The sequence below is a fragment of the Rhinolophus sinicus genome, chromosome 15 (assembly GCF_057876585.1).
Source record: "Rhinolophus sinicus isolate RSI-liver-muscle chromosome 15, RSI-T2T, whole genome shotgun sequence".
In the NCBI taxonomy this organism is placed as follows: Eukaryota; Metazoa; Chordata; class Mammalia; order Chiroptera; family Rhinolophidae; genus Rhinolophus; species Rhinolophus sinicus.
In genome coordinates, this window is record NC_142515.1 from 105,361,753 (window position 1) to 105,375,959 (window position 14,207).

Consider the following 14,207-nt stretch of genomic DNA (forward strand, 5'->3'; position numbering starts at 1 on the left):
CCTCGTTGCTCTGAGGGGCCGTGGTGTTAACTCCAGCCAAAGCTTAAAAAGTTAGTCAGAGCTGGTGCAGGCACAGGCTGTTTGCCTGAAGAACACAACCAAGAGCTGCGGGTGAGGAGCCCACCTACGCTGGCAGAGAGAACAAATGGGGAAGAAGCTGAGGGAGAGTCTTGATTCCTGGTAGGAGGCAGCAGGCCGACAGGAACATGAGTCCAGGAGAACAGGTCAGATGCCAGAAAGAAAGGAAACGCTGAAACCCCCAGGGTAGAATCAAGAGGAAAACAGGACATTCGGGAAACAGGAGCTGGGGTTCCGGAGGTTACTATTGGGAGCAAGAGACTTTTATGTGTTCTTTGGTCTAGCTCACAGGCTCCATCATGGGTTCTAAGTCACAGCAGATCCATCTTCCCAGGAAAGGGGGGACTGGCTAGAGTCAGGCAGGATGCCACTACCATCAGGGAGCAAGACTGGGGTTCAGGGCAGGCCTGGATTCTAGAGGAGACCGGAAGAGAAGGTGTGCTGCTCAGAAGACTGTGAGGTGGACAGGGAACATAATACTGTAGTTTTGAAACACACTTTAAATGCCTGCACGATATTCTAATATATAGATGTACCATCATTTATTTTACCATTATCCTGTTGTTGGACATTTTGATGGTGCTGGTTTTCTCCATTATAAATAACATCATAAAGAATATTCTTACAGAGATGTCTCGGTCCCTGTCTCTGATTTTTTTTCCCTTTAGGATAAAGTTTTAAGAATTCCATGATAGGATCTGAGTGTAAGAGCATTTTAAAGTCTCAAATTGTTTTCCAGAAACCCTGTCCACTCACTAGCAGGGATGAGAATTCCTGTAACATTGATTTTTTTTTTTTTTACCCAATCTGGTTATTAGCCTTTTCTGCAATAGATTGATAGAATCAGATTTTTAACATTACCATCTTGTACTGCTTGGGTTGTTACTGATGCCGAAACATTTTTTGTGTTGATTTGAATTTCTTCTATTTGAATTGTCTTGTCACAATCTTTTCTTTGGGAGTGCCCCGCCACTTTCGCTATGAAGTCTTTCTTTTTACTTCGAAAGAATTTCAGACTTACAGAAAAGTGTCAGTCATAGCACAAAGAGCTCCTACGGACCCTGTATCAACTTGCTAAAACATTTTACTATATTTGCTTTATCATTTGGAACTAGTACTTTTTCGGAGCTATTTCAAAGTAGATTGCGTATGCCATGTCCCTTTCCCCCTTAATATTTTACTTTGTTGCGTAAAAGGAAGTATATCTCTCACATTACCCCAGTGCCACGCTCAAATTCAGCAAATTCAACACGGACACAATGACACTGCCATCTCATCCACAGCCTACATTCTAATTTCATCAATTGCCCAATTACAACCTACAGAGCAACGCTTTTCAGCACAGCATGCAGCCCAGGATCATGCATTCCATCTAGTTGTCACATCTCTTTGATTCCTTTAACCTCAGGTGTTTTTGAGAAATATAGGCCAGCTGTTTAATAACATTGGGGTTTGTCTGATGTCTTTTTATGGTTAGGTTTAGAATATACATCTTTGACCTTAAACAACCACCTACATGCTTCATTCTTTTTCATAGGAAAAGTTAGAATTTCCTGCTGACAGCTTGACAATGAGGAAGGAGACTGGGAACCAAAAATGGGTACAAGTCTGACCCGGGTGTGGGAGCTGGTCCCTCACTCTCCGTCCTCTAGGGTGATCCCCACTAGTCTCTGGGGTAAGTGTCTAGAGCAGGGAGGTTGAGGAGAATCGGGAATCAGCCTCCTAGCGCCCCAGACCTGGAATGTCACCTGTCCATGGCTGCCAGTGACCAGGGGCAGCATTGCCAAAGATACTTTTAGACTCTGGTGGAGGAGAGGAGAGAAGGCAGTTGTCTCTGTGGGGATCAAACTCCCCTGCCTCTCCAGACTGACTGACTGACTGAGGCCCAGGACTATGTCTCAGAGTACAGCACGGGGAGGACAAAAGGCATGGTCTCTGCCACTAAGGAGACGAACCTGCCAGGCTTAGACCTGCAGAGGGCCCGTCGCTCCTGGCTTCCCTCTGTCTCCTCCTCACATCTATTCTCTATGGCCCTTCAGCCCCTTTGACCCTACTTTGGGAACTCTGCCCTTTTCCACCTTTCAGTGTAAAACTCCAGAACTCAGGCTTTGGCCAGAAAGTAATGGAGATGCTCCTCTGCCAGGTTTGTCAACTCTAAAATGAGGAGGAATGGGTCCTAATTCCACGACTCCAGGCTCTCCACCAGCAAGAATTGTGGCCTTGCAGTTTCTGTGAGCAAGCGCACTTCTCCAAAGGAAATATTATTTTTTTAGAACCTACCACCGTCTTGTTCCAATGAGGAGAGTGTACTCTTGGACTCTGTTTCTTGGAACGATTGTGCTAAAGCACCTCTCCACCATGCTGTTCCAGGCCGATGTCACTAAAGCCACCTCTTGAACTGAGACAGGCTCTGTTATACCCATCTCAGCGGGACGGTGCCAACCTCAAGTAGTTTCTTTCTCATCCCAGTTCTCTTCCTTGGGAGGTGACACATGTATCCTGCCACAATTACATTACAATAGTCATAAATGGTGACTCTGACTCATTAAAACTATTAAATTATAGTTGATCAGCGCTGCTTAAGAAAGCAGGGAAATGATAATTTTAGAATGCACACCATCCAAATTGTAAAAACAAAAACCTTGTGTGTGCTAAATGACAGAAGAGAATGTGTTGTGTGTGGAGCGCTTCATGATCTGACAATGCCTGATAAATGAGGTGTCATCCCAATACGACAACATCAGCATTTCCATGTCAAGGGGACAACTGAGATGAGACCCTGTCACTTTCTCTGAAAGCATCACACACACCGTGTGCAATCAGCGGTATCAACTGACCTTTGGTTCTCTTGTTTCTTTTACATTTCTCTCCATTTCAATTGAATTACCCAGAATAGTATGAATTCATGCCAGTTTATTTTCTTCAATCTAAGCAATTTCATAACTCAATTATCCCCCCTTCTCCCAACCACAATTTAATCTGATTATGGGGAAAAATTGATGATGAGCCATGAAATCTGGATAAGACTGTGTTCTAGATACCTTCTGTGATAAAAACCACTTTAAACCTTTTAAAATCTTGCTGCATAGTCTATATAAAAGTTCTTTTATTTATTTTTCCACCTGGAAGAAACATGTGGGATCTTGCTGCTGGAAAGGGGACAAGTTATATGACCATGACCTTTGTCTTTTGGCATCATGTAACGGAAAAGGCAGATTTTGCTTCGAGCTAGAAGACAAAAAAAAAGGTTGTATAAAGGTGGCAGGAAGAAAGTTGTTGATTGCTGCCTGGGAGACAAGGTCCAAGGCAACTGATTCTCATACTCTTCCTCTCCCCACCCCGAAATCAAAACCTGTAGTAGAAAGAAGTTTTTAAAAACCTGGTAGGACTGTTGAATCTCTGGAACTACCTGAGTCTGAGAAATCATTCAGGCTGAGTTCAATGTTCCTACTTAAGCCCAGATTGGGCAAAGTCAGTAGTAGGAAGCAGTAACTGGTGACAACTCAGGGTTGTGTGTAGGCATGTGTGTCTTTACAACCTCCTGAGATTATTCAATGTTTACTATTTTGATAATGGATGTCTTCTCCAAGGCTGTCTACCTGAAAGGGTCAGCTTCTCCATATGACTAGATTCTGAAAATGCACACATCTCCCTCCCTCCCGGTCCTGCCCATATATCACCAATCCTTTTCCTTTCAGAGTGGGGAAAATTTGGGGTATGCTGAAAACAAGACCACAACAATAGGGGTCTCCATTATTTCTTCTTGGGTAGGGTAAAGCTCAGTGCTTAGCAGTGCTTAGAACTTCCATGTGCCTATGCAAGTGACCAGAAAGTTTGGTTTAAAGGCAGGTTGTGATTCAGCCGGTCTAGGGTTAGGGCTGGAGATGCTGCCTTTGCACTAGTCTCCCAGGGGTCTATGGACCACTTTTGGGGGAGAACAGGTCAAAGGTCAAGAGAAAGTCAAGAGCGCTGGCTACAGGTCTTGCCCCTTCTGCCTGGGATGCCTGCACAAGTTATTTCACTTTTGTTGGACCACAGCCTCCTCATCTTCAAAATGAGGGAATAGTGTGTTACTAAACTCCAAGGTCCCTTCCAGCTCTCATATTCTAACAGACTAACTTGAATTTTGCCAAAGGGGTAGGGCATTGTGTCCCAAATGACAATGGGACTGGATGAAGGAATAGGAAGGACGTAGCAGGTAGCAGCACCGTACAACTCCAGGGGTGCAACTTCCAGGGAATACAGTGTGAGGGGTACCCCTGGAGTTGTACAATGGAGCAGCCTTGGGGGTACCAGGCACACCTTTCTATCTCTGTTTATTCCTTTAACTCTTGAGTTCCCATAAAAGTTTTTTTCCATGTAGAATACGTTGGCAATTTTAAGAGAAATGCTGTACACGTGAAGGATCAATATCCTTCCAACATCCCACGGATGGCAGGTCCCTTAATTCCCTAAGAAGCGCTTTTCTCTCTCCATCAGAAAGCTATCAGGCACAAGAGGCCCCGAAGCCTGGAAGGTGAAGCTTGGAAGTGACTGTACAGTGTTTGAACGTGGGCCAAGCTATGCTAGTAATACCGTGTTTCCCTGAAAATAAGACCTAGCCAGATCATCAGCTCTAATGCATCTTTTGGAGCAAAAATTAATATAAAACCCAATATAATATAACACAATACTTGGTATAATATAATATAATATAATAAATATAATATAATATAATATAATGTAATATAATATAATACTATAAGACGGGGTCTTATATTAATTTTTGCTCCAAAAGATGCATTAGAGCTGATGGTCCAGCTAGGTCTCATTTTTGGGGAAACATGGTATGAGACTGCACACTTGAATGTGCCAAACCAAATGCTAGAATGTCAGCACCAAAGAAGCCCAGAAAGCCACCAGGGCTCAGAGAGGCCAAGGGTGAGGGCGTGGCATGTCAGCACCTGGATCCTTGGGATCCAACCCCTTGGCAAAGTGCCTGTGGTCTCTGGAGATACCACTGCCCAACCTGAAGCCCAATGGTGGAATGGGCTCAGTGTGTGCCCAAACTCAGTGGCCGAGACTGGAGAGAGGACCCGTCAAAGGAGAAACAGGAAAACAGATCTTGCTCCCTGGGAAAATAGCTCCTAAAGGAGGGATCCTTCATTCAAACCCAGTCAGAAAGCATAAGAGTTGGAAGGAACTGTAGAATCCATCTGGATGAATCTCTGGTCCAAGATGCACCTGTTGGGAATTCAGGCTCTGAGGAGGTTTGTGGAGGGAGATGAGGCTGGAGGTTATTCCTCTTTCCATCTGCTGTGGCAGTGGACAGTGACCTGAGGAATATGACCACATGGAGAGTCAGCTACGCTCACATGGACATGGCGCTTGCTGGCATGTTGGCTTCATCTGGTGACACAACCCGTGGGGACATAGCGACACGAGAGCAAAAGGGTTATTAATATTCATGAACAGTTTTCCTGGCTCAACCCCTGCCTTCAGCTGAGATTTGGCCATCTGCCTTTAGTCTGGGTTCTCAGCTGTTTCCCTCTATTATTCAAGGGACTGGAAGAGTTTCCAGAGAAAGACAATGAAATTCACAAGCCTGTTTCTTACAAATGTAAAATCCTGGTAGGCGCAGTCCAGTCTGTGAGGGGCACAGTGACATGTGTGTGGTAGAATGCCAATGTGTGCTGGGGAAGTGGCCAAACCGACTCAATCCAGAGACTGGGAGAGATGATCCACAGCACTTCCCAGCCCTCTGTCCCTTTCAGCTCCTAGGACATTGGCAACCTGTCTTAGACTTTCCAAACAGAAGGCTGAAGATGATCAAACAAGAAAACAAAAATCGTAAAGACAACATTAGGGATTCCCCTAGTAAAACAGCCTATCCAAACCAGCCTACATTGAAACCCTCAGTTGATCCACCCATGTCTACAGAGCTTTCAAACAGCTTTTTTAGTCCTCCACTCTTAACTATGAAGAAACAACCAAGACTTTAGATAAAAGTCTCCACCATACAAGAGAAAGACCAAAACAAACAGAATATAAGCAACTCAAAGGAAATAGATAATTGCAGAGAGAAGAAAATATTTTTAAAAAAGATATTATCATATAATATCTTTAGGGAGATATGTGAAGATATTGCATCCATGAGACAAGAAAGTGTGCTATGGTGATCAAAGAATAAGATACTCCTGGAACTTAAAAAATATACTAGCAGAAAAAATTTTTTAATTAAAAAGTACATTTGAAAGATAAATTTGAGGAAATGTTCCCAAAAGTAGAACCAAAAAAATGAAAAAATGGAAGCTGGGAGAGAAAAGCTAGGAAAAATTAGAGAATTTGTCCAAAAAGTCCAACATCTGAACAAAAAGAGTTTGGGAAAAAGAAAAGAGGAGAAAAAAGGGAAGGAAATTATGAAGGGAATAATTCAAGAAAATTTCTCAGAAATGAAGAACCTGAGATTTCAGATTGAAAGGTCTCATTGAGTGCTAAGAACAATGGGTAAAACTGATACACGCCAACACTCATCTTTGTAAAACTTTAAAATACTGGGGATAGAGAAATTTTCAAGCACTTCTAAAGAGGAAAAGAAGGTCACATATAAAGGTCAGAAATAAGAATGGTTTTAGACTTCATGACATTGAATTTAGAGGACAACGGTAGAATGCCATCAAAATTTGGAGGGAAAAATATCTCAAACTTAGAATTTTATACCCAGGCAAATAAACTATCAGTCAAGGATGAGGGTAAAAGTAAAGATATTTTCAGACATGCAAGTTCTCCATAAATGTATTCCACCATGAATGTGCTCCATCAAAACAAGAAAATAAAGTAAGAAAGAGAAAGGCAGGATAGTAACAAAGCAGAAGCTCCAACCCAAGACAGAATCAAGGAGAAACTCTAGGATTAAGGTAAGAAACAATCTCTGGATAATAGGCATGAACAAGGTGTAGCGAGAAATTGACCAGTATGAAGTAAATTAGAAAATTTAGGGGAGACACCTACCGAAGTACAAATTAGTAGAATACCTGATGGGTTTGGCTATATCTAGAGGAGATGGATGCCAGTGGTGCAGGGGGTAGGGGGATTGGCAAACAATCAGTGATAGATAAATAGAAAACTACACAAATAGAAAAATAAGACAATAACTCTAAGGAAAACTAAATGTTGTAGAAGAAAATATATTGCATAGCTTGGCTGTGAATAGTATTTATCTAGTCATAATAAAGCAAACTGAGGGCCGGCCCGGTGGCTCAGGCGGTTAGAGCTCCATGCTCCTAACTCCGAAGGCTGCCGGTTCGATTCCCACATGGGCCAGTGGGCTCTCAACCACAAGGTTGCCAGTTCAATTCCTCGAGTCCCGCAAGGGATGGTGGGCTCTGCCCCCTGCAACTAAGATTGAACACGGCACCTTGAGCTGAGCTGCCTCCCGGATGGCTCAGTTGTTGGTTGTAGCGCGGGCTCTCAACCACAAGGTTGCCAGTTCAATTCCTCGAATCCCGCAAGGGATGGTGGGCAGCGCCCCCTGCAACTAAAATTGAACACGGCACCTTGAGCTGAGCTGCCGCTGAGCTCCCAGATGGCTCAGTTGGTTGGAGCCTGTCCTCTCAACCACAAGGTTGCCCGTTTGAGTCCCGCAAGGGATGGTGGGCTGTGCCCCCTGCAACTAGCAACGGCAACTGGACCTGGAGCTGAGCTGCGCCCTCCACAACTAAGACTGAAAGAACAACAACTTGAAGCTGAACAGAACCCTCCACAACTAAGATTGAAAGGACAACAATTTGACCATTGTTCCCCAATAAAGTCCTGTTCCCCTTCCCCAATAAAATCTTTAAAAAAAAAATAAAAATAAAAAAAAATAAAGCAAACTGAAAAGTGATCAAAAGTATGATGTAACTGTACTAGGAGAATAGGGAAAGGAATGTGTGTGAAGTGGGAGATAAAACTAAACCTTTTCTCCATAGTGGGGGGAATGGCTAATGCATAAAACAAACAAACAAAAAACAAAAAAAAATAGCAGCATAACTGTGTTATTTAGAAATGTGAACATAAATATAAAAAGCAACAGTTTAAGGATTGCAAATGGGTTACTATGGGAATTAGGATATGGGTATGAGAGATCAGGGAAATTGTTGCTTTCACAGCAAGCCTTGTAGAACTACTTGATTATTTTAAAAGATTATTAAAATGCATACATATCTTTGATAAGTGTAAAATTTTAGTTTAAAAAAGAAAACCTCCATTTTTCACTCCAAGATATGTATCCAATTCTTCCAGAAGAGAAAGAAAAATATTATATCACTTTATATTCTCTCTGATCCCTTCATTTTTGCCTCTCTCTTCCTCCTCTCTCCCTCTCCCTCTTTTTTTCACTTATTTGCCTTGTTTTCTTCTATTTTATCTCCATGATTCTTTCTCAGTTTCTCTTCATATTTTTTCTTTTTCTCTCTTTCTGACATAGTATGCAGCCAATAACAGCTTATTATTATTATTACTTATATTTATTGAATATAATATTCCCAGTTCTTAGTTCTTAGTATTAAAACCATGCATGGAATGTTTTTTATTTCCTCCAACTGAAGCAATCAAAGCAGCAAAATGAATTGTAAGTTACTTTTTATCAAGGTGGAGAAATCTGTCATGTAAAGGCTCTCTTAGACTTGCAGGATATATCAGAGTTCACTGGGTCCAACGAGCCACTTGAAGGAGGATCTCGCTCTTTGGTACTTGTGTCCAGCCCAGACTTCCCAGGCTCTGACTAAATAATGTGAGTGTGGGGAATATTGAGTGTGGGGAATATCCAGACAGCTCAACTGTGAATGAGAGTCTTCTATATGTTGAATAGAAGCCTCTCTCTCTCTCTCTCTCTCTCTCTCTCTCTCTCTCTCTCTCTCTCTCTCTCTCTCATAGCTAAAAAAAATAACCTAAGACTGCTCCCCATGACAGCCCTTGCTATATCTACAAACAGAAATCATGTCCCCTTGAATGATTTCTGCTCTGGGCCAAACAGTGCTCTTTCTTTCCTGTTCGATTCTGGGCCCTTCACCACCCTAGTCACTCCTGAGGGCACCCTTTAAGCTGAGACTTTCAATCGGAGGCACCTAGAACTGAACATACCTTACCAGGTGTGAGCTCAGCGATGCAGATTTGCAGGAGCTCTGTCACCTCCATTTTTCTGCTCACTGTGCTTCTATTAATGCAGCCTAAGTTTTGAAGTAGCTGTTTCTCTCAACTCTTGCTGACTTACATCAACCTCAAAGTCCTCTAAAATCTTAGGTTTCTTTCTTACGTGCCCCCCTGAAAAGCCTGCTATCTCATATTCTGTATGTGGGCAGATGAGTTTTTCCAACATTGCTGTCTGTCTTACATTTATCCCACTAAACCTCTTCTGAGTTTTGGCCCACATTCTCACTATGTTTTAAGAAGTTTCTTGTGATTCACTTGAATGAACACGCTTGGCTACCAGTTATAAATTGCTCACATTAAAACTATTTCATCATCCAATTCCCCAACAAAATTTATATCATCTTGGCGCTAAGACAGATCTGCTTAGAGCCCCTCACTATATGACCCATTGCAGGTACCCTGGGCCATTGATTTTGACAATAGAAAGAGGTCCAGGCAAGCCTTACTTTGGGGTCTCTGGCCTGTGCACATGACGGGGACGGGGCTCATCACCTTTACTGCCTATAGCCCTGGACCAGTGTCAGAAAATCTGGGCTGTCTCATGCAATCCATCATTCCTACACCTTCTGGGAAATGAATGAAAATGAGTTGAACACATGGAGATGAAGCAGATGGTTGGGTTGATTCCACGATGGATGAGGAGCAGGGAACTCCACAAAGCAGAGGCTCTTGCTCCCACTGTCTTGGACTCCGTGCCAGCTGTCAACAGCTGGACACGAGAGAAAGAACCACCTCACGATTAATACTCCATCTGTCAGGGGCTGTCAGCTCTGAAAAATAATAACAAAGGCTAACATTTGTGAAGCGCTTTGCGTTTTCAACACCCTTCTCTTCCTTGTAAGAACCCTTGAGACGGGAAGGCCAGGAAGTAGTAACCCAGTTTTATAGATGAGGAAATGAAGTTTTAAAAAGGTTCACTGACTTGCTCATACCTATAGATCTTGGGAAGGTGGAGCTGGGAGTCCAGGCTGGGTGTCCTGGCTTGGGAATCCAGTCTTCTCTCCACAAGGCATCTCTGACGCCTACTGTCCAGGTCGCCAATTAGTAACTGTTGATCTACCATCTCCCTTGGGCCTATCATGGGCTAACTGTTGGAGAGGGGACACACAGGAGTATAACCCATGAACCCTGACCTCAGTGAGCTCAGAGCGACCTAAAGCATTCTGTTCAGGCACCTGAGCAGATGGATTGGCCTCTGAGCACAATAGCCATCAAAAGAAGAGGAAGCACAGTCAGTGGAGAAGGTTTTAGGTGAGGGATAGGCTGGGCTGGTCCTGAAGGGTGAGCTGTGTTGGAAAACCTGGGAAGGTAGTGGTGGAGGGCGGACTGTGGGCAGTCTCCGGAGGCGCGTGTGGGTGGGGAGGGATGAGAAGGGACTGGCCTAAGTGCAGACAGAAGGGCGTGTCAGGGTCAAGGTGAAGCAAACAGAATGGAGAGGGTGAGGCGGAAGCCTTGAGCGAGGAGATGATTCCCTTGCCTTAGGCATCCAGCTCACTGACAGGTATGGGGCTGTATTGCAGGATGGGGAGACAATGACAAGTGGGGTGTGGTCCCTCCCTCAGGAAGGTTACAAGAGCACTGTCCTATTATCCTCTCAGAATGACTAGCTCCTCACCACACTCCAGTGGCATGTGACATTTTCCACTATTGAGCACTCAGAAGAAACCTTCCAGTTTTCTAATATTTGTTTTTGTTTAAGTTGTAAACAAGCTTAGAATCTCCTTCAGGATGTCCGATGGAGCACTAGCCCTGTTCTCTGTGTTCAATTAAGAATGGAGAAGCTTTAATACTACATCCCTCTCTTGCAGAATCACTGTGCTCAGTAGCAACTTAAAGGCTCTGATAAGTCCTGCAGTTAAGGAACACCTCTTGCTTTGACCAGAGAACCCTTTCTCAAGGAACTCCTGGGAACATCTCATGAAACTGGCAGGCTCAGAGTCACTGCCTAATCCCGTTTGATACTCACATCTTCCCTGTGATATGAGGCTATTTTCATGTCCAATGAGAATACTGAGACCAAGAAATTTAGTGATTTGCCCAAGGAAACACAACTAGGAATGGTCAGATTAAAGTCCAGGACTTTATACTGTAAATCTGTGGCTTTGTCCCTAATTCAGCCTTACAATGTCTGAATCAACTTTCCCTAATAAAGCATATATAATTACCTTGCGGGGGAGATAACAGAAACTTAGACAGGAGGAAATAAAAATCATTAGGAACGCCTTAAAGCTGATGAAGCATAGATTCTCTCAGAAGCCGGGGCTGCTTTCCAATTCAGAAGCCCTTTGTCTTGGATCCATCTACCTTCCCTCAGATGTAACTCCTACATTGGCGGGGGGAGTGGGGCTAGTGGCTAGAGGTGGTTGACGGATTTCAGTTAAGATCAGATGGGTGCTTTGAGATAAACAATATGATGATAAATCAGAAAGCACTTACACTGTTGATCAAACAAAATTTTATAAAACCACAAAAGCTAAATTCCTAGATCATTTGGCGCATACAGTAATTACTTCTTACCTAAACTACCTCCTGAACAAAACCTAAACTGATGAAATTCATGGTACAATTAAACAATAATTACTTTTTAAACGTGGTAAATCCAAATTCTGATTTTGGAGAGATTATATACTTTTCACCAGGCTCTGCCTACGAAGCTGAACAACAGGAAAAGATAAACACTGGTCTGTGAACAAGGCACAAAAACTTGTTTTTGAAATATTTGTATTGGACATGAAATAGGTTAAAAACTAACAAAAAAGAAAATACTAAAGGTCGTAAAGAGTATGTATTTTTTGTAGAGCAGGCCACAAATAAAGGCATAGCAAGGTACCTAGATAGTCTAATTTATAGAGACAGAAAGTAGAATAGGGGTTTCCAGGGGCTGTGAGGAAGGGGAAGAGGGAGTTGTTTAATGGGTGGAGAGTTTCTGTTTTGCCAGATGAAAAGTGCTCTGGAGATGGATGGAGGTGATGGTTGCACAACAGTGTGAATGCACTTAACACAACTGAACTGTACACATGCAGGCTGCTTGACCTTGGACAAGTTACTTAGTTCCTTCATCTCTCTAAAGTGGGAATAATAACAGTACCGACCTCACCAGGTTGTTGTCAAGGTTAAATGAGTGAAGAAACGAAAACCCCTTGGAATTGCCTAGCACAGGTATATACTACAAAATGTTTTCTCCCCGCCCCTCCATCTTCTTCTGCTTCTCCTCCTATTAGTATTATCCTTCTTCTATCATTTCTTTTTTTTTATCTCTATAATACGAAGCCTCATATGGGAGCTGCTTCTCAAGGGTGGTCAGGCGGCACAGTCCCTGAAAATGACTAAGACATTTCTGACTCAGCTCTGTGTTGGCAGCTGTCATGCGGGGGGGTGGGGGAGGGACCTGAGCCTTGGCAAACTCTTCTGTACGAGATCTCACCCTCAAGTGTTCAGGCCGAATTGTAACCAGTGAACTTGAGCCTATTCCTGAATGTTACCTTCAGAGTTCTGGCTTCAGGAGGCTGTCCACATAAACTGGCAGTGCTGCCATGGCTCAAACTGTTTTGGAATTTCCCTGATGACGTCCCCCATCACCACCCCAATCTGAAGGTAATTACTCTGTGAAGGTTTTGGTTAGATCTTCTTTTTTAAATGTAACCAGTCGTGCTTAGGTTTACAGTTTGTTGTGCCCTAGCCCACCCTTCCTCCTGGATGGTAACCCCCTTGAGGACAGCGAGCTCATCGTACGCACTCTTGCATCTCTCCACCCTGTGCAATGCCAGTGCCCCATAAATGTTGGCCTTCTGGCTGAGTTGAGCCGAAACTGACTTTGGGAATCTCCTGGGGCACTCATCAGAATATCCCCGGTGTGGCCAATGTGTGTCCCTTGGGGGTGGATGTGACTTCAGGAAAACATGTAAGGAATTCTAAGCTGAGTTTGGCGAATGCATTCAGCAATGCCAAACTCCATCCTATAAATACGTTTATAAGGCTGGTTTTCTTGCACGGCTCATAAGCCAGGTCTAGCTGCCATTCCCCTGGAAGCTTTCCAAAACGTTTGAGCAGGGCCTTTAGAATAGGCGCATGGAGTCCCAAGACCAAGGCTGACTTCCAGGAGGAACCAAGCCGCAGGTCCTGTGGGGAGCTGTAATGCTAAGATTGGCCACCAGAGGGGGGACGTGTTCCAGACCCCACGGGGGCCTCCACAAGTGCTCCAAGAACTTTATATTTAGAGACTGGCGGCCAGAGCAGCTGCAGTTCACATCTCAGTCAGTACCTAGCAGAGCTGCTGGTGCCTCCACAGAACACCTCCTGACCGCGGCCGCTGGCTGACTGAGGTGAGGGACCAACCCAGGGACTCCCCAGCCGCCGGCCCCCGACTTGGGCACAAGGCTGAGTCTTGCCTCCTGACCTTATCTTCCTTGACAAGTGACCCCTGAGACGAGTCACTGGGCACCCCTGCAGCCTCTTTCTATGACTCCGTCTGGATTTGGCTGGTTGTGGGGACAAGCTCCAAGGGGCCACTTGGGTCTCAGTGCAGCAGTAGCAGCCAGCTCTCCAGGCACCATGGTGAATGCCGGGAACTGAAGGGACAGCCTCTGCAGCCTCCGTGGAGGCAATAGGGTGAGTCTTTGTCACTTTGACACTTTGATACTAACTTGTCCCAGCACCTGGGCATGGTGTCCCCAAAGGTAATTGGAGGACACTGGGATGTGGCGGATGGAACAGGGCATGGCATTTGGGCATCCCCAGGGTGTGGAGCATAGAGGTACTGGTGCCAAATAGGACCGTCTCAGTTGTCAGCCTTTGGAGATCCACTGGGCCCTCATCCAGCTGCCTGAGCAGGCGAGTGTAAGCCTGCATTTGAAGTGCCGCGGGAAGCTATTGCCTTAGTGGCAACTCTGTCCGGCTCTTGTCACAGCTCAAAAGCCTAATTTAGGGTGCAGATGGTACAGGTGACAGTCCCTCTACAT

General features: G+C 44.3%; 2 protein-coding genes across 3 annotated transcripts in view; one reads left to right on the forward strand and one right to left on the reverse strand.

The window, feature by feature from the left end:
* ELP3 (elongator acetyltransferase complex subunit 3) overlaps nucleotides 1–14,207 on the reverse strand; it is a 155,332-nt gene that overhangs the window by 136,249 nt on the left and 4,876 nt on the right. The window lies entirely within an intron of this gene.
* SCARA5 (scavenger receptor class A member 5) overlaps nucleotides 13,431–14,207 on the forward strand; it is a 102,549-nt gene continuing 101,772 nt past the window's right edge. The window contains exon 1 of one of the 2 annotated variants that reach the window (XM_074338363.2): nucleotides 13,431–13,857. The gene's annotated coding sequence lies outside the window, so the exon portion shown is untranslated. The remainder of the gene's footprint in view (nucleotides 13,858–14,207) is intronic. The other variant, XM_019733260.3, reaches the window with a different exon arrangement.